Source organism: Hakea prostrata, chromosome 8, assembly GCF_041222555.1.
Source record: "Hakea prostrata isolate BN-2017 chromosome 8, UWA_Hpros_2, whole genome shotgun sequence".
NCBI classification, from domain to species: Eukaryota; Viridiplantae; Streptophyta; class Magnoliopsida; order Proteales; family Proteaceae; genus Hakea; species Hakea prostrata.
The window spans coordinates 53687087-53705507 of record NC_142607.1 but is presented as its reverse complement, the minus strand read 5'-3'; the positions used below and the strand labels follow the sequence as shown (position 1 = coordinate 53705507).

The following is an 18421-nucleotide window of genomic DNA, read 5'->3' as shown; positions in this document are numbered from 1 at the left end:
CAGGAACCCTCTCAAGCTCTCTGGAACTTGTTAGAGGAAGGGATGTCAGGATTGCTGCAAATAGCCACCATTATTGCATATCTAAAGAATGTGCGAAGGAAAATGCAGCACTAGATTTTAGCCGCTCGGTGCCTTAGTCTGATCCTTGACTAACTTAAATCTTCGGAGGCAGCTTCCTGACCTTTTAGTCGGCCCTCTGTTGACTACTCAATTGCTGGATTAGCCTTCTGGACGATTGCAACATTGGTCAAACTCAACAGTTTGGTGCCGTCTGTGGGAAAGGACAAGTAATGGCAAAATGAGCAACCAGCCGGGGACCAAACAACACAAGTCACGTCATCCGATAGAATCCAAGGACAGAATTTCGTGGGCAAAATGACCACGAAGGAGAACAAAACCCTATGGGCAATTCACATGAGGTACAACAGATCTCTCGGGAGCCCTCTCAAGCTCTCTGGAACCTGTTAGTGGAAGGGATGTCAAGATTGCCGCAAATAGCCGCCATTGTTGCATATCTAGAGAATGTGTGAAGGAAAATGCAGCACCAGATGTCGTTGCTACTGGGAGTGTTGAGGGCACGTGTCCACCCAGTTGGGCTTTCTAGGGGGCCCCTAGCAACACTAAAACTGAAAGACTACGTCAAATGGCTTCAATTGACTCTCGAGCTCCAGACGAACACGAGACTTACCTTGGAGGCAGCCAGTGGGGCTAGTCGATAAAGAGGGGGAAGTCATTCGAGAAGGCGCATTAGTAACACACAATTGACTTGAACTGGGTCAGAATTAAGTTCTTCTGTCCCCTAACAATCGTATGGAGTTAGTGAAAGTATCAGGTCCTCGGGACAAGATCGACAAGGGAATCATCAATTAATCGACGGGCAGAAGAAGTCTGGTTGAAACTTGAAGATTGAAATTGTGATGAAGACTTTGATATGTCAGATCAGAAGCCTTTCTCGGGAGCCAACATTCACCTCATTGAAAGGAAGACCAATTGTGAAGAACATATAAGCTACTTTAATTGGAAGATGAACTCCAATGTCCAACTTTCCCGGCAACTTTGAAGGGACCGATAATTAAGTGGTTCAGTAATCTAAAGTTGGACTCCATCCACAATTTTTGGGAACTGGCCAGCAATGTCATCACTCGGTTCAAAATTGGAATCGGGAGTAAAATGACGTCTAAAAGCCTTTTCATTATCATGCAATGCCAAATAGAATCAACATGGGAGTACTTGAAGCTCTTCGATGAAGTGCCATGCCTACTCAATTCTAGGCAGTCTGAAATTTTGATGTTGAAATTTCCGCTCAAGTGCAGAATGCAAAAAACATGTGGAGTAAAAACTTTAAAATATATGGCTATATGCACTAAATACTGAGCCGTTTGAAGTTTTAATGCAGATATGGTATAAGAAGCTCTCATGGTGACTCAACATACTTCATTCTCGGCCTAAAGACCGAGATATGATTTAATTATGCTGGTTACACAAAGATTATGGCATCACCTTCAATGGAATGGAAGGCAGTTGCGCCAATATGTCAAACGCTCACTGCCTGTCCCGGTAAATCACCTCCTAAGGAACGGAAAAGGCCTAGATCTTCAAGCCTTACAGAATTTGGAGAAAGAAGCAGATCTGGAGAGAATGCCCGTCTATGTTATATTTGGCTTGATTTGTAGGGGTAGTAAGGAGAAGAAATGAATCTTGGCCAAAACCAATAACATTTACGGATAAAGATCTAAAAGGTCTCTCGGCCTCACACAATTATGCAATCGTTAAAAAAATCAAGTTAGCCAATTGGAAGGTTCATCGGGTTCTTGTGAGGGATTTCAAAGGCTGAAACTTGAGGATGACATGATGACCACTTGCAGGACGAACTTATACGGGTTCTCGATTGAGGCTGAAGTTGAAGAATGCACATCTGACCTGGCCATTTCAAAACTATTACGTTAACTACCTAACATGGAAGCGTAGGTCTGAAAGATTCAGAAAAACATTGACCATTGAGGGTCTCGATGATCGAGATGAAGAGAACTAGCAAAGGGTGAACCATTCGAGAAGTTGGAGTAGATTCAGCGACACCTTGACATTCCGGTGTGAGGGACAATGATAGGTTTCGAGCGGCTTGAACTTTTCCAAAAAGAATTGATCGGAATCTTGCTGAGTAATTTGGACATTTAGCTTGGTCTTCTAAGGATATACCCTAGATAGATAAGAGTGTACGAGAACATAAACTCTGGATACATAAAGATGTTATCCCCATCATTCAAAAAAGGCAAAACTTTTCGCTAAAAAAAATGACGAAATTTGAGGGGTGGCTGAGAAGCTAGAACAATTGGCTTTTATTGTGCCAATTGAATGCCCTACCCGGAAGTGGAGAATGTGCACACCATATGGGCCTCAATAAAGCGTGCCCGAAAGATTACTACTCATTGTCTAGGATTGACCTACACATTGATGCAACTGCAGCTAATGAAGTGCTCCACTTTATGGACGCTTACTTAAGGTACAATCTGATATTGATGAACCCAGATGACGTGAAGCACGCTTCATTCATGATTGGCCGAGAAAGCCATTACTATCGAGTAATTCCATTTGGATTAAAGTATGCAGGAGCAACTTACCTGAGGGGCGTGAACACAATTTTCAGAAAGTAGCTTGGGCAAAACATGGAAGTGTGTGTGGACGATATGCTCGTGAAAAAGCCTCACTCACTCAAAACATGTGGAAAACTTAGAGGAAGCGTTTGATGTACTACGGACTTGCCTAATGAGGTTAAATACAGAAAATGTGCGTTTTGGGTGTTGTTCTAGATGTTTATTGGTTTTATGGTTCCGTAAGGGGTATCGTTTCGAAAAAAAATTAAAGCCTTGGTAGAAATGCGGCCCCTAAAACTATACGAGACATCCAATGCCTTTCTGGAAGATTAGTTGCATTGAATCGTGTCTTTGCCTGGGTAAATGAAAAATGCAATTCATTCTTTAAAGCCCTCTAAACAATTGGGAAGCAAGGTGTGAATATAAGGACAGACAAATATCAATGGGCCTTTGAAAATTTTAGAAAGGACGGGGTTTCCCAAGTTGTTGTTAGCACAATTTTGATGAAGGACGGGGTGCCCCAGAAGTCGATCTACTACTGAAGTCACATGCTTATTTATACATAGACAAGCGTTGGCCCTATTAATGTCCTCTCAGAAGTTGAGACCTTACTTCTAAGCGCACCAGATCATGGTAATGTCCGATTTCTCTTTGAAGAAAATTTTCCACTGACCAGATGTGGCCAAGCGATTGGGCACCTAGTTGGTCAAGCTAAGCAAGTATTAGATCAATTTCAAGCCTTGATCGGCTATAAAGGCACAAGTACTTGTTGACTTTGTTGCTGAAAGTAGTGTCCCTCTACTTGCGAATTAACAGACTCCAATTTATATTTGGATCCTTTAAGAAGTTAGCTATGCTTTAAGATTCGACTTCAAGGCCTCAACTATTGAAGCCAAATATGAGGCGATATTGGCAAGTCCTCAAGGTCACCAAGCATTAAGAGTTAAAGAGCTGGAGGTGAGAATTGATGCACAGCTAGTGGTAAATCAAATCATGGGAGAATATTGGCAGGTCCGTGAGGTTATCAAGCATTAAGAGATGAGGATGAGAAGCGATTCACAACTAAAGGTATATCAAATCAAAAGAGAATATGAGGCTAAGGGGAATCGAATGTCCAAGTATCTAACATAGGTGGAACAATAACAAGCCAATTTGGTCCCTTGCCCTTACCTCCATTCGGCCTAGATCGCGACGTTCTTTGGGCTGCTCGAGATTGGAAATGGATCCTGAGAAATTTTGCCTGTGACACTATGTGTGACCTTGTGGGTAAGCTTGTCTTTGCTGCCACTATCCACCATCTTTGGTGGGAGCACAACATGAGAAGATGGACTTCCAAATCCCAATCTTGTGATATGATTTGGAATGCCATCTATTTTGATGTTTCTTCGAGGCTTGGTTCTCTTTCCCACTCCCCTGTTGTTGACTCTCCAAGAAATAGGCTGATTGTTAGTTCTTGGAGTCTCTCATCTCCCCTCCAGTCCCTGCCTTGATTGGATTTCTCCCCATCCCCCTCTTTCCTCTTTTATATGTTCTCTTGTTTGCCTTTAGTAATTTAATTTTTTAATCACCCAAAAAAAAATAACGAGCCAATTTTGATCATATAGTTGTGAAACAAATTTCTCGGAAAGAAAATGAGGAAGCAGAGATGCTATCTCCATTAGCCTCCGCGAAATATATAACGCTCGACTCAGCAGAATATACAGAAGAGGTGTCTTGCCCGAGTGAAGAGGAAATCGAGTCGATGGAAATTGAGCAGGAGTGAAGCTGGATAGACCCGATCCTAGAATTAGTCGGCTACAATTACCATTCGAGATTACCAATTTTACAGGCAATCATTTTAAGAGCCACTGCTAAAATGTGTGGGACCCTCGCATGCCTAGTTTGCACTCGTTGAGGTCTACGAGGGGATATGTGGAGCTCATAGGAGTGGAGAATGTTGGCACAAATGATTTTGAGGTGGGGACTTTATTGGCGGACCATGCGGCTGGATGCTCTCGAGTCTGTGCGGAAATGCAAGCAATGTCAAAATCATGTTCTTGTCCCAAGGGTTCCAATAGATACAGTTGACTACCATCGTAAGCACGACCCCCTTTTCCATGTGGGGAATGGATATAAGTGGGTATAAGTGGGTCGAGGCTGAGCGTGTAACGACAATTACTGAAAAGCATATGGATAAATTTTATGAAGCCAAGGTCATCAACCAGTTCGGAATCCCAAAGGTGCTATTAACAAATATTGGTAAGCAATTTGGGGAGCAGGATTTAGGACATTTTGTACTAGATATCATATTTAACATTGGTTAGTCATCAGTTGCCTACCCACAGAGCAATGAAAAAGTGGAATTGACAATCCGGGTGTTCTTAGAGGAATTACAAGTTTGTTATTGCCATATTGGACGGTAAGCCGAACCCCAACAGGCGAGTCACCTTTTTTATTGACATTTGGAATTAAGGTGCTTACTCTGGTCGATGTCCTAACTAGGTAAAAAAGGTATCAGGACTTTATTGAAGACTCAAACGAACAGGGACTGGGGGTCAACCTAGACTTTCTAGATGATTTGTGTAACATGGCAGACTACAAGAACCAAAGGTATCAAAAAAGAGTTGGGGGATATTACCACAACCAAGTCAAGAACCGGAGGTGCAGAGTTGGTGATCTTGTACCACAAAGTTTGGGTCTTTAGGTCTGAAAAATTAAGGAAACTTGAGCGCAACATGGGAAGGGCCATATGTAGTTGACAAGGGAACAAAGCCAGGAGCATACGGATTAAAAGATTCAGAGCCGGGAAGCCTATTGATCTATCCTTAAATTTAGTAAATCTGAAGAAGTACTACCAATAGAATTGTAAACATTCATTTACTTCCATAAAACTTCTTTCTGGCCTATTAAATTATGGGCATAACACCTCTTATGAATGATGCATTTAAACATGAACCAAGTCATTCTTGGCATCTCTTACGGGGACTGCTCCAACATAGAGCCAGATCAACAGTGTAAAGCATCGCAAAACCATAGAAATATGAACAATCATTCAAGGTTCGGGCTGGGTTAATACCAATCCGATCGGGGAAGTTTTATAAGAGGCTTAGAACCTTTGGTACCATATCAAAGAAAACTTCCAATCGATGTGCCAATCTATTACGAAGGGCCTTTCGAGAGAATCCTTGCTTGCAATGGACCTACCAATCTTGAATTGGAGCATATGACCATGTCTCCTGGTAAAATGTCCGAATGATAACCTGAGTCTAACCGTATCTCACCTTTTTTAATATTAACCTGCTTAAAAACATTAATCGCAGCAGATATTTTCTAAAGGTTGGGTGGTAACTCAAATATGAGTACAAGAAGTTTTGTTCAAGGTTGGGGTAAGAAGAATATCTAGACGAGAATACAAGAGAGCATTAAGTGAAGTCAGTTCATAAAGTTAAAGGTTAGCTCACGACAGTGTTGTACAAAATGAAACAAATTTTCCATTTCCAAAATTATAGGGATTAAACCCCGGAGATACGAAGTTGGCTCGGAAAAGAACAAAATTTCCTGAGCAAAAGAAATTTGGAACTTGGTTTGGTGATTGAACGATGACATCAACAAATTAAGAGCTTCTTTTTTGGCATTGGCTTCATCGAGACTCTCCTCTCATCCTCAACCTCAGGTTTGGAGTAGAGCTGTCTACTACAAGTGCTTCTTTGGGTGTTGTTGGTGGATCGGTAAGTTCCTTGAGGTTGACAGTTGATATGAAAAGAAGTTCAGGTAGACCCTTTAGACGAGGCATTTGAAGTTCATCAAAAACCATGGGATCACGATAGTTTTGCAATTACTTATGCTAGGGAGTTTTGAAATATTCCTTTACACTTCGTCGGGCACTTCCCCATATGGTGGAACGGCGGAGGGAGTGCTCCTCATTGTCTCAATCGACTCTTCTAAGGACTTCTTTTTCTCCTCCAACTTATTGACGACGGTTGTTCCGACTTGGCTTTAAGGTACCCTTCTCTGCTTTTACAGCCTCCACCTCTTTTTTAAGATCTTCTGGATGGATCGTGACTTGGTAGGCCTCATGATTAGCCCTGTTCACAAATCCAATAAGAAAGCTTGGACTCCTTAGATTGTTGAACTGCCCGGTCTACTACCTCAGCGAAGTAATTAGCCACCCCAGCCAGGTATTTGCAAAGAGTAAAGATCAATGAATTTCCAAAAAAGATGGCAATAAGAAGACTATGTTAGGGGAATTAGCAATAAGCATCAAAGAATAATTCCTCATTCGAGGAATTCTTCAAGAAATCCCAGTCAAAGGGAAGGGTGGAGTTCTACACCCATGATCGGGAAACTTTCTTCTTTGCAAACATGGAATCCAGGAATGGAATCCCCCATTAAGTGGTGAAAACGCCTGAGAAATCAGGAACAGGAGAAGTTTTTGCTGGTGCAGCTTTCTAAAGATTCTGGAGAGCAGCTAGAAGTCCCCGGAGCTGCCTTTTATTTGATCCTTGGCAAGGGCTGGGGGTTTGGTCAAACTATAAGGTGCAGCAGGAGGAGGCATTTCTTTGGGCTTGGACAGGGTCTTTCGAGCCCAATCAAGTTGTATTGCTCCATTTGCAATTGCGGTCATGGAAAAAATGAATGTTGGGTTGGAGATCGGGGAAACAAAATACATCAAAATCAACATAGTAGACATGATTTGGAATGCCATCTATTTTGATGTTTCTGCTAGACTTATAGCTTCTCCCTAACCCCTGATTGATGATACCCCATGGAACAGGCTTTTTGTTGTCTCCTGGGGCGTTAACTCTTTTTTCTGGTCTTTCTCCTAAAGACTATCTTTGTTTGTTCCTCTTTCGTTAATTTTATTATTATTAATCCAAACAAAACATAGTAGATAATGAGCGAGGGGCTCACCCGAGAAGATTACCCAACATAGTCTTCTTGGAAAATTTATAGACTACCCAAAAATCTCCCTCAACCCGGTTGATTTCCTAAACAATCTCCAGCTTCTTAGGATAAACTTCGAACTATGTGTTCATCCCATCAAGGTCTTCCTTCGTCCTCTCTTAAAAGTCAGTAATGAGAGGCATGTTGGAAGGCGGATGACAGAATAGGAAAATTTTCCTCCACTTTTTAGTGGTGGACGAGACGGTCTTGTGTTCAATAAAGTTACCCTGGAGGTCAAGCATTCGGGACGGCCACTTAGCTAGGTATAACCAACCCTTTGGGATGGGGAAAGCATAAAGAATTGTGAAATAGGTGGAAGGTCGAATGACGCCTAGGTTATAAAAAAAGTCGTCAAATCCTATCATGTTGCACCAACTGTTTGGGCTGAAGTTTGCCGGGACAATGAACAACTTCAACAAAAAGAAAGTGGAATGGGAGGCGTAACCCCCTAATGAAGCATCAAAATATACGGTGAAAAAACCCTTCCAAGGATCGTTGGCTCTCTCTTCTTTACTCGAGAGCCAGATCCCCCTCAGGAAAATTGAAGTACCTCAACAATCGGCCTTGGTCTATAAAAGTGAGAGAGCACGGGTAGAAGTTTGGGCCTAGGGAATTTTGCATGTAATCAATGTGCATTGGCGTACATGGTTCTGCTTGTGTTCAGGTCAGGGCGGTGGCCTTCAATTTATTCTTATTAGGCTTAGGAGGGAAAGGACTGCAAAAGCCCTTTAGGAGTTGGAACAGGGGGCAAATAGAACAAGTTTTGCCCCTAGAAGATTGTGAAGGGACATAAGAAATTAGGAAGGTCGGATTGTTTGTGAGAATTAGGGTAGAGGAAGATCCTGGTTGGTTTTTAGGCTGGGCATATGACTGTAGTAACTAAAGCACCTTGGCAGAAGATTGCTTGTCCTCACTAGCATAACCCTCCTGAGCAGATTTTGTCTTCTTTTTTGGATTGTTAGAATGTTCAAACTTAACTAAGCTTCTTAACCATGATATATAAAAATAAAATAAATAAATAAATAAAAAAAAAAAAACTTAGTGGTCGAGAGGGAGCATAGGCAATCAAAAGCAGAGAAAGATTGGGAATCTAATCGAGAGCAGCAAGAATGGGACACACAAAGTACAAGCAACATGAACAAATGAGGTATTTATACCTTCTAAAAAATAAGGAGTGATTTCAATCAAACGGTTAAGTTACTCGAGGAACCATTATAACAAGCCATCTTGTTAGGTGACATGTAACGTCATAGCTAGGTCTAACGGCTGAGAAGCCCAATGGTCATATCCATCCAGCTCGACGATAGCTGCCAGTGCATGTTTTCGGGGGCTAGCGATATGGATAAGGTCGACAATTGGGTCAAGAATAAATGAACGACTCTGGACGAAAAGGAAATTTCCATTAAGGAGTTCAATCATAGAGACAATCATGCGCATGTGCAAGATCTCGACTGTAACAAAATTGGTAACTCATATGGTATAAATGTGGAGTCACACCCACGAGGTAGGCGGAGAAAAACTTTCTTTTATTCTGTGTCCTCTGTGCAGGCTTTGCTCGGAGCCTTCATCTGATCCTTGACTAAATTAATCTTTGGAGGCATCTTCCTGGCCTTCTAGCTGGTGCTTTGCTAACTATTCAATTGCAAGATTAGCCTTCTGAATTGTCCTGACTTTTTTTGTCTAGCTATAAAGGAAGTTGCCAAGGGGGGAGGAATGCTTAACTAGTATGTAGTGGCTCACCCATGGATGACACTGTCTTAGGAGTGAAGGCTATTGGTTGGATATGGGATTAGCAGTTCTTCCATAAAGTTTTCAACTTAAGGGAAAATCAAAATCACATCTTAGAGATTGAATTACTTTGAGGTGTTGCCTGTTGTAGTTCCCAATGTATGAAGGAGGGGTTAGCATGAATTTAAATAGGATTGCAGTGTGCAATAGCAATGGATAAAGATTTGAAGATTGATTTCCTTGATGTTAAAGCTTTCAATGGTAAGTTAATTGTACATGAATCTCATGTTTGACATGATGAATGAAGTAACTTAATTTTTTGGGAACAAATGGATGCGCAATGGTTGATACTTATCATGGAGAAAACATTTTCATATGGGGTGATTGAAATGAACGTGTTAGCAAAGATCAAGGATACAATGAAAAGTATATGTGGAGTTTTTTCTTCTTTTTTTTTTTTTTTTTTTTTGGGGGGGGGGGTTGTTTAGTAAATAGTAATACATTTTTTTTAGACATTCATGTTACTTCCAATGTGTTTCTCATAAATAAATACTCTGAAAGGAGATGATTGTTTGATTACCATTATGGTGGATATTGCAATAGCCAAATATATTACATTCTACTGTGGAGGTCTAACAGGTTGCCATCGATTATTATCTCACTCCACAAACTCTTAAAATATGTTAGGTTAAGTACCTTTGGATAAGGTGGTGGAGCTTAAAATGAGAATGCTTTATATTTCTAGATATTAATTTGACTGGACTCTGAAAGGATTGTGAATGAGTTGGGTGTTGATGTCAGGATGGTTGCTAAAGATGAAATGATGAATCGAAAGGAGGATGTGCTAATTTCTTGGAATAAACAAGGGTTGGCAATGTTTAGCTAAAGGCAAAGGAAGTTAAACTACACTCGTGGAATAATGAGCAGATACATTGTAGTTCAGTTTTACATGATGCACTGTTGGATTGGAAGAAGTTATGGTGAAGATGTCGACGGTTCTACTTTAGAGGAAAAATAATTCCTAATAGTTAAGTCTTGGGAGAAGCAACTGTACTAAGAATATGAATGCGTACATGGACGATGTGGTTTTGGGGAGTCGAAAGTTTAAGGAATCTCATTTAGTGCTTTTACTTTTGATTTTGTTGTCATAAACACTTTTGAATGCAGGAATCGTTTATTTTCGTTGAAACGTGGTTGCCTGATAGATTTCTTCGTAGCTACGAGGTTAAATAGATTGTTATGTAAGGATTAGTAGGTTGAGTAACCAACAATTAGGAGGTTGAGTAGCCTGATAGCTATATGGCATTGACTAGTGTTGCTGGATTTGTGTCTCACTCTATAAACTCATAAAATGTGTGAGGTTGAGTAACCAATGATTAGGAGGTTGAGTAGCGTAGGTTATACTTGACCAAGGAATTTGGGAGTTTGAGGGTGGTGTTGATATGATGCACGAGTTTAATTAAAAGGAAACCAGTTTCTCTTGAGAGATTTTGGAGTGGGACGATAAGCTAAAAGTGTTAAAAAAAATAAGGTTTTGGTTAAGTTTATTTAGCTGCGAAGGATACTTAAGTGGGGGAGAGGAATACTCAAGTACCACTTAGTAGTTCACTCTTCAATGATAAACTGTTTGATTAAGTGATCCAAAGGTGGAGATGTGTGCTGCCCTACTAAAGAAGAAAAATCCTAGAAGAGAAGTCTGGGGAGCAGTTGCTATAGGTAGCGGATGGGAATTAAGTTCTTCCATTGGGTGTTCAACTCTATGCAGATTCAAAATTAAACTTAGAAATTTAAGGACATTGAAGACTCCCTTGGTATGAAAGGGGAGGCCGTACTGGTATTTTTTTTTTGGTTGCCTTATTAGGGTTGAGTTCAAATAGATGTGGACTGGCAATAATAGTGGACAGTGATTTGAAGAATGATTTGGTCGACATTAAAAGATTTAGCATTGGGATTACATTAATGGAGCACGTCTTGGAGGAACAAAACGAAAAATAATTTGTGCTTGTAGACTTTGCGTGGACAACATTAAAATATTGAGTTACATTCTCTAGAGCTGATGGATGAATTGGTGGTAGAAGTCTATAATATGGGATGATCAAAGTGTACATAACATGAAAGATCGAAGAGAGAATGAAAGCATGCTTGGAGGATATTAATTTGAGCGGTGGAAAGAGTGTGGAATCTCAATTTAGATTCTATCCTTATTGGGATGTCCCACAGATTGTTGTGTAAGGACTACAAGGTCCAGGGAAGAGGCTATCCACGTAGCATAGACTAGTGATCTTGAATGATTGTCAAACTCTATGAACTCTAAAAATATGTGAGATTTGAGTACCCTTGGATAAGGTGGCAGAGCTTAATAGGAGATTGGTTGATATCTTTTACTAATGAATTTTAGAGAAACTTTGAGAAAAATGATGTTGAATGGGATGGCTACTTATGTTAGGATGGTTGCTAATGAATTATAAGATGAATGGAAGGGCAATAAGCTAATCTCGTCGAAAAGATTATCAATGGCAGTGATGCCATTGGACATATTAGGAAAGATTAAAGAGGTTATGAATGCATACATAAGGAATATTGTTTCAATGATAGAAATCCAAATTCCACCCTGTTCTAACCTTCAAATTTCAAGATGTAACTATTTTCTTAGGTTTTTGTGGTTCCCAAGACCCAAAAAACGAGGAATTTATCTCGTGACTCCCTACATTCCCTCCAGGTTTCAACCCATTTTGACACGGAGTGACCCAAACTTTGATCTCAAGGAGCTTACCCATATCTAACTACAAAACATCGACACAAATTTTTCCCCATTGTATTATCCTTTCACAACCATATCGCCAAGGAACCCCTTAGCCCCTGAATTCCTGACTCTTTCAAAACCCTTATTTCACTGAAACCCTAAACCATGATATCACCTCAACCTTTCAAAAGTAACTCCAATCACTTACATATGCTAGGATTTATCGTTGAAATCATGTGGCACGATAATTGCGACACTGAATGCTTTTCTACTATCTTTTGCAATTGGAACATGACTTTGTATTGGGTATCACTAATTGAGATCCTCTGCGGTAGAATTACAATGAAGGTGCTTATGAGGATGGCAAATCTCAAGGGGGTCACGCACCCTAGCATGCACATCTTGTCTCCAACTCAATGGATGGCTAAATCAATTAATGATACTTAATCTGTAGTCTTCTTTCGATGGATTAAGGTTGTAGAAGGTCGTATTGTATGGCAATTATCTTGACACTTGACATTCACCTCCTTAAAAACATTTCAGATGTTACTCTAACATGGATGACTAAATTAATGAAAACATTTCACAGGTCATTCCCACCTTGTTCAACTCTTCTTTTGCCATCGCCTTCTGCTTCCTGCGTTATCCTTTTTTTTTTTCCGGTTCTAAAAATCATTTTATGCCTTGTTTATGGTGGTGAGTACTTTTTTCCTACCAAGGTTATTTTTCTTTAGCATTTGATATGTTTTTCGGTTCTTGATTCCGTTGCCTTTGCCTCTTTTGGTACGTTTGGTATGGAGGATCCTCGTGCTTCTTTTGTTTCGCGAGATCGTGGTTTTTCCCTCTTGTTGCCAATCCCTCTTCTCATGGTGGAGACAAGTGGGAGACTCACGAGTTCTTGGTTATGGGATTTCTTCCTCTATTTCCATTGAATCAAATTTTACGAAGAGTTACCTTCTTCTTCCTAATGCTGCCACAATTTGGAAAGTTGCTTAGGTGACTTATACAACAGCTGCAACAGGAGCTTACTTTGTCTCAGTGTTATAATGTTCTTCGAGGCTATTAATCCCTGATGTTGTTGCTTATAAAAATCGGGGGACAAGCTTCAAATATATGATTCTCTAGCGGGTCTCAACATTTAGTATGATAAGGTACATGCTCAGATCCTCATAGGAACCTTTTCCTTCTCTCAAGCAAGCTCATGCCATAGTTGACACTGGGGACAGTCGTAGGACAACAATGGTGGCTTCTCAGACTTCTAGCAGATCTGTGTTAGTGGCTTGTTATAGCAGTAATATGCCCAATACAAGTGATTCTCGTGTCTTGTGGATAGTTAACTCTGGGGAAACCGACCATAAGACTAGTTCATCTTGTTTTATACTTATTTTTCCTTTTCGTTGACTCAGGTTGTTCAAACTACTAATGGGTCTCTTTCTTGTATCTCTAGAGAGGACTGCTTCTCTTACTTTATCTCTTACTTTATCTCTTACTTTTCACGTTCCTAAATTTTTGGTTAGCCTTTTGTCTTTTAGTAGCCTAACTTTTTTCTCTTCTTATTGTGTTAAAGGACCTGGAGATGGGGCGTAAAATTGACTTTGGTAGATACAAGGGGTGCTCTACTTGCTATATGGGTCTCCATCAACTCTTTCTATGGCCTCTAGTTCCAGTTCTCTTGCTCTTTTTACCTTGTCATTGTGGCATCGCTAGGCTACATTCCTTGACCAGTTTTCCTCGAGGTTATTTCCTCTACCATCAGCTCTTTCATTGTGATGCTTACATTTTAGCAAACAATCTGAACACGTTTATGTAGTCTCTGATAATGTTAGTAATGTTCCTTTCACCTTTATTCATTCTAATGTTTGGGGTCTTTCCTCAAATTGTCTTTTTCTTGCCTTAGATGGCTTGTTAACTTTGTTGATTTGTTGCACTAAGACCACATGGATCTACTTGCTCTACCAAAAGAGTGATGTTTGCTATTTTTTCAAAACTTTTCATATAATGGTTTGTATGTTGTTTAGCGGCACAGTAAAATTTTATGTAGTGATGATTGAATGAGATATTTGGGGTGTGTTGACACCTCTCTTTAATATGAGATTGCAAAGCGGTAAGAATAGACACCTTTTGAGGTAGCTCATTCTTTGATGTTTAAAAATGCATGCGCTTCCATGTTTTTTGGGGAGATGTGGTCCTTACTGCAGCTTATTTGATTGACCGAATGCCCTCCCATGTTTTGCAACAACGCTACCCCTTTGGAGTTCTTTTAGGGACAACTGCCTTTATTATACCTCCTATGTTTTTGGTTGTGTTGCCTTTGCCCGAAACAATTATGTTCATGGTAAGTTGGATTCACCCTTATTTTTTGTTGTATCTTCTTAAGTTATCCAGCTACTGAGGAGGGCTATAACTGTTATCACCCTTGTTTCTTTTTTTTCCCTATACCTCTTTTCGGAAGACTATTAGTGAAGGGGAACTGGTTTATTGGTTCCTCCTTCATTCATTTCTCTTTCGATTGCTGCTAATGATCCTCCTTTAGAAGATGGAGTGACTAGATAGGAACAGCCGGTTGTCTTGGTTCCTTCTTTAGCTCGTGGGGAAGTGTATAGGCTGAAGAGAGCTTTGTACAGGCTAAGCCGTAGCCTAGGTCTTAGTTTGGGAGATTTCAAAAGGCCATGTCTAACGCCTACAAGCAAAGTAAAGCTAATTATACCCTATTCATCAAGAAAGAAAATTCCCATACCACGATACTTCTAGTCTAAGTGGATGACATTGTATTTACAGGGAGCAGTGAGGATGAGATTGCAGCTCTGAAGAAATTTTTAGGTTCCGAATTTAAGATCAAGCTTAGATACTTCCTCGAGTTGGAATTTGCATACTTGGCCAATGGTATTTCCCTCTCTAAAAGAAAGTATACTCTAGACCCACTAGAAGAAGACTTGAATGTTAGGATGTAAGCCAGAAGAAACTCCTATTTGCCTAACACACACTTGTAGGCAAAAGAAGGAGATTTGGCCAATGGTATTTCCCTCTCTCAAAGAAAGCATACTCTAGAACTACTAGTATAGACTAGAATGTTAGGATGTAAGCTTGCAAGAACTCCTATTGAACCTAACCTACACTTGAAGGCAAAAGTAGGAGAACCATTACAAAATAAGTTACGAAAAGTTAGTAGGGAACTTGACCTATTTGTCCCGTACTAGATTAGACGTCACATTTGCAATCAGTTTTCTTAGCCAGTATATGGATCTCTACTCCTCACACTTGGATGCAACATATGGTATCTTGAGGTATTTGAAGGCTACTCTAGGAAAGAAAATCTAATTTCAGCTCATGAACACTTGAAAATTGAGGAATACACATGCAAACTAGGCAGGGTGTCTAGATGATCGGAGATCTACCTTTAGATATTGTATGTCTTGTGAGGAGGAATCTATTTGAGGAGATCTGGACTATTGGTTGATTTGGGTAGACTTAGTTTCCTATTATGTTCTTCCTTATTGAGGGTAGATTGCTAGGATATTACCAGATATTATTTTTCTTGTAAGATTCCCACATTGGGAAGATTTCGTTTGTTGTGTATTTGATAAATCTTATGTATAAATAAAGCTCCTTCCTGCATTGTGCTTCACAGATAACACCCACCAACTAACATTAATGCACCTTGGTATGTTGTCTACTTGCTTTCTGATTTTCTATTGGTTTGGTGTAGGATATGGAATTCATGGAGACTGAGGATGAGTGCTCTGATAAGGTTTGTGTCTCAATAATTCCTGGCTGTATTACTTTTAATTTTTCTGTCTAACACACTGTTTGAATCTTTTCATTCTTTGGGTAGACTGGTGGATTTTTTTTTTTTTTTTTTTTCTTCTTCTTCTTTCTGGCTGGCATGAAGTTTATTGATTGATTAGCTGTCATCTGTGTAGATGTTTTTCTTCATCTATAAGTCCATTGCACTTGTCATGGTATTTAACAAAATCTGGTCCTTGGCTCCTGGGATGAAAACCTTGTTTCAAATGACAGTATCCAATATTACTTATGCTTTGTTTTATAGTAAGGATTCTGGATATGTATTTTGGATCCATAATATATTATGAAAATTGATTTTTCTCTAGTATTTTGATATAGAATACATTCCAAACCCACTGATGAAACTACCTCATTGAGAAAAAGATGATATGAAGTTGCACTTCCAATTTGGGGAGGTAGGGTTTTCTATATATGAGGATTCTGCAGACTTCATCAATGATGAAAATAATATTGTTTTTCTTTCGATAAAAATGATGAGAATAATATCATCTATGTAGGTGCACATGCACCCACTTGCCTAGAATGGGGAGGAAATTTTAGAATGTTTTTATTTTGTAAATAAGTGGGAATTTGTTTGATTTGAATTTTTAATTTTGACTTCAAAAATAACCTACATTGATATATTTTTGTGGGTAACCCAAATGACATAATTCATTAGATTTGTGATAGAAGCAAAGGGCTTGGTTTGATCCATTTACCCAATTAAAATTTATAAATTACATTCTTTTATTAGGTTATTTTGAAATTTGGGATTTTGCCTTAAAGTCTTAGATGAGAGTTTTTGTAACGTCATTACAGTGACTAGTTGAAAGATTTCTATTATAATCTTCTTCTTAAATACAAGGGTGTCAATTCAGTACCGTACTGTACCGTACTGAATTTTTACGGTATTTTTTAAAATGGTTCGGCATGGTTTCGATATAAAATCGATACGAGAAAAATTGTACGATTCGGTGTAATTTTTGTATAAAAAGACACATTCTTCTAATCTTCTTCACTTACAACCTAAGAGTGTTTATGGTAATATGGTCTTTTAGTTAATATTTTAATTGTTGAGATTTACAGTATATGAAGAAAAAGAACAGGATATTTATATTCTTCATACAGTATATTTTAATCTAGGTTTTCTTTAACTTGAAGTATATTCTTCTTTTTCTCCTAACAATTGGGCTTAACCCAGGAGTAATGTTAAGTTGAACTGGGCCTTAAATTGGGCCCAAAACAACCTAGATATAAGGGTGTCAAATTAAGTATGAAAATTTGGTATATGACAAATTTCGGTATCCAATAATCCGGTACAGTATTCCATACATACCGACGGTATCTTCCTAAAACCGAAACCGTACTATACTGAATTCCAAAAAACTGTTTCGGTACATACCATACCAAATTTGAGAATGAAGTAGTTTAAACAGCGCAGTTCGGTATAGTACGGTATAAATATCGACACCCTTACTTACATAGTGAAAGTTCTTTTTGTCCTGGTAAACAACATTAATTTTTGTATTACTTTGTGTCCTTTTTATCTGTTCTATTCGTGATTTTTGGGTGTTCATTCTTTTAGGTATATTAAAATCCAGAAACAAAAGGCCATGAATGTTTCTTCATTCCCTCTAATAACTGCGGAAGAACTAATCATTTTGAGCTTCAACAAACGTTGATTATTATTCATTTCCTCATAATGCATGACCTACTCTATATTTCGTTAGAAGTGAGTGATTTGTTTTCAAACCTCAACAACTCCAATACATGTCATGCTTCAATGTTGTGCAATTAATGTGCAGTACCCAACTAATGTCCCTCTAATACCAACCTTTAGTGACTGTACATACTACACATAATGGAGAGAATGGAGCTATTAGGTCCATTTTTGACAAAGAAATGGACAATCAAAAATTTATCTGGTCCATTTCTGAAGGACAATCCATCTTCCCCTGGATGAAGGACATGTCCATCAATCATCCAAAGGTTGAGGTAAGATTTAGATGATAGAAAATTTTACCTCAACCTTTGAATTTTGATTGATGGACATGTATCATTCATTCAAAGGGAAATGGACCTAATAAAATTCCCCCTTTCTGCATCAATTACTCTATGAAATTCCATTTATATGTTACCAAAAAAATGAAATTCCGTTTATAGAATACCTAAGTATCAAATACTTTCGCTTCTTTTGTTAGCTCGGGCCAGTATATATTATCACAAAGGCGGAAAAGAGAAAAAACAAACCACAAGAAATATAACCAAAAGCTGTGTTACAATGTGAAAATCAATGCCACATAGTTGGGGGTGGTCTCACATAGGATCCATTGAGATATTAATTTATGAGTTTTTTTTTTTTTTTCAATTTCTACAAATGGGTTCGACCACTATTGTGAGGTAGGTAAGTGTCAGAAGAGCACATTGTTTTCCCCTAACGGAAAGTTGACTTGTGAAAATCTGGTTCTTTCATATGAGAATCATTTTGTTGAGGTAAAAGTGATTTCCCTTCATAGTGTCACATAGGTTGATTCATGTCAAATTTGGATCTTTTTCTTGAGAGGGTTTCTCAGTCAGTACCAAGTGAATTATGGGATTTAATCGTATATAATATTCCAATTCAGAGAGTATTTTTGAATTAAAATTATGAAGA

The 18421-nt window shown here is 39.0% G+C and overlaps 1 long non-coding RNA gene across 1 annotated transcript in view; it reads left to right on the top strand.

Annotated features, from left to right (window-relative positions):
- The window catches only part of LOC149008630 (uncharacterized), a 60462-nt gene extending 42866 nt beyond the window's left edge, over window positions 1–17596 (top strand). Inside the window, exons 2-3 of the long non-coding RNA XR_016174968.1 lie at window positions 13553–13721; window positions 15692–17596. This is a non-coding gene — a long non-coding RNA (uncharacterized LOC149008630). The remainder of the gene's footprint in view (window positions 1–13552; window positions 13722–15691) is intronic.
- The last annotated feature ends 825 nt before the right edge of the window (window positions 17597–18421 follow it).